General features: G+C 43.3%; 1 pseudogene; it reads left to right on the top strand.

The window, feature by feature from the left end:
• Positions 1 to 224: 224 nt before the first annotated feature.
• Positions 225 to 1,427, top strand: LOC137273085 (zinc finger CCHC domain-containing protein 12-like; annotated as a pseudogene).
• Positions 1,428 to 2,599: the final 1,172 nt, after the last annotated feature.

Genomic DNA, 2,599 nt, shown 5'->3' with positions numbered 1-2,599 from the left:
CTTGCGTGCATATTTTTGCAGTGGTCATAAAGTCTACACCTGTACACCCGTACTGCATACTTAGTAATCCGTAATAGGTTGGGTTTTCATTGTGGGTAGGTCATCACAACAAACATTTGTTTGTGCTGTGGTGGGTCTATGGCCTTATCACTGCACCACATTCATCGTTTGTCGACACTAAGTACTTCACAGTTCAATGCTCGCTGTTAGCCTAACTGACAGGTATGTCGGAACAAATGTCAGAACAGGAAGTTGCTCAACTTGTTGCAACATTCAAGTAGCTTAAAGTAAAGCCCAAGGCCGATTCCCCAGAAAGCTTGTTGAAATGGATGGCCGATTATGCAGCTAGCACTGTGAAAACTGAAGTTGTTTCACCTGCCTCTGAAACTCAACATATTGGTCACTCATCAACGGCTCAGGTGGTTACTGAGTCTCACCCTCCAAGTTTACCTTGCTTTTTCTGGAGATGAAACTAAAAGTAACGTACCACATGATCTGTGGAGATATGCAGTGGACTGTATGTTGAAAGATAAAGCCCATGCACGGGCGACGATTGAACATGCGATTAGGAAATCTTTGAGAGGGGAGGCAGCCAGGGTTGCCATGTGGTTAGGGTTCACCTCTTCCCTTTCTGCCCTCTTGGATAAACTAAAGTGCGTTTTCGACACAAGTGATACTCCTGTAAATGTACTGGTGGCCTTCTACACAGCACGACAGCGGAAAAATGAAGATGTTAACACTTGGTGTTGTCGACTGGAATATTTATTAAGCAAAGCCGTAGAAGAGGGTGAAGTTAGTTCTCTAGACACCAACAAGCTCCTTCATTCCATGCTTTGAACAGGACTTAAGCCATCAATCAAATGATGTCAGTGGACACAAGTTTGATCTGTACTCTGACTTTGATGTTGTGTGGCAAGAACTTCGACAAATTGAGCGAGAACACACTCAACGTAGAGTTGAAGGTAGAACCGAAGGGAAACTGTCTGCTACAAGTATGTCTGCTGTGTCTGAATCACCTACTCAAATGGAGATGAAGGAACTTAGAGGAATGATCAAGAGTGTTACGTCTGATGCTGCATCTCTGAAGAAACAACAGCTGCAGCTGCCTTCAGATTGCCATCACCAACCCACAGGGGAACAGCATCACTGTCAACAGTTTTTTTGGAGAACAAGATAACTTCCCATCCAGGACTTCTAATCACCCTGACAAGGTCAAAACTGGATATTATTCTCAACCTTCTCTCCAGAGACAGTGTTATAATCATACATCGTCTAGGGGAAGATCTAAAGGACGACCTGTGGAGAGAGATGTACAATGTTTCCGTTGTGGACAGGTTGGACATACTGCCTCTGGATGTAGAGTCAGGATGGATCACAGTCGTCAGTATTTATACGGGAGACGGCCTATGCGAACGGGTGGTCCATAGGTCTCAACAGACAACAAGGGGGAACTCAGAGATATGAGACAGCAACACTTGTAGGAAATGCCAATGAAGTTGAGGTCTGTATTCAAGGAATCAAGATAAGGGCATTATTGGATACAGGAGCTACAGTCTCTACTGTGAGTCAGGCATTTTATGATCAATATCTCTGGGGTATTCCCATTACCCCAATAACAAGTGTTTTGGATATTGAATGTGCTGATGGACAACCCTTGCCATACTCAGGTCACATTCAAGTGGAAATAGATGTGAATGGGATTAATGCCAAATGCCAGCTATGTCTTTTGCTTGTTGTCCCTACAAGTAATTATAATCATAAGGTACCAGTTTTGCTTGGTACCAATATGCTATCGATTTACTAAGGAACCTGCAGACAGCAATATGGGGAGAAGTTTCTGCAAGATGCCAACCTTCATACCGCCTGGTATTTAGCTTTCAGGTGTATGGTGCTGCAGGAACAGGATTTTGTTCGGCGAGGATTTAAACTCGCACTAGTCAAGTGTGCAGGAATTAAGAAGGTCATCATGCCACCGAATTCAGATGTCACTATTACTGGCTACATTGACAAGGCACTTCCTTACCACAATACATGCGCTATACAACAACGGACCAGCTGTTCAGCTATCCCTGATGACCTTGACTTTTCACCCAGTCTGATAACATATAGAGAGAAAGGATTTGTAGATGTCAACATTTCAAACATCACCACAAGAACAGTAGTCATTCAACCCCGTGCTCTTCTGTATGAGATCCAACCTGTTTTTGTTGAAGAACAGCCTTCCATGGCACATGTGTTACAGGACAAGGATTCACTCTTTAACAAGATGGATATAGAAACTTCACATATCTCACACACTCAATGTGAAGGGGGAATAAGAGTTATCTCCAACTACTTGGACATATTCTCTCACGGTATCTTGACCTGTTACACACTAGTGCAGTGAAACACAGGATAGACCTCATGGATGAACGACCATTTAAACAACAACATAGGAGAATTCCGCCATCTGTGCATGCTGAAGTTAGAGATCATCTGCACCAATTATTAGCAAGTGGCGTCATCCGTCATTCACGATCACCCTGGTCTTCAAACGTGGTATTAGTACGCAAGAGAAATGGATCTTTAAGGATGTGTGTGGATTTTAGACAATTAAATC

This window comes from Haliotis asinina, chromosome 2, assembly GCF_037392515.1.
Source record: "Haliotis asinina isolate JCU_RB_2024 chromosome 2, JCU_Hal_asi_v2, whole genome shotgun sequence".
In the NCBI taxonomy this organism is placed as follows: Eukaryota; Metazoa; Mollusca; class Gastropoda; order Lepetellida; family Haliotidae; genus Haliotis; species Haliotis asinina.
Note: the sequence above shows the minus strand (reverse complement) of the source record. Positions and strands in the feature narration are given on the sequence as shown.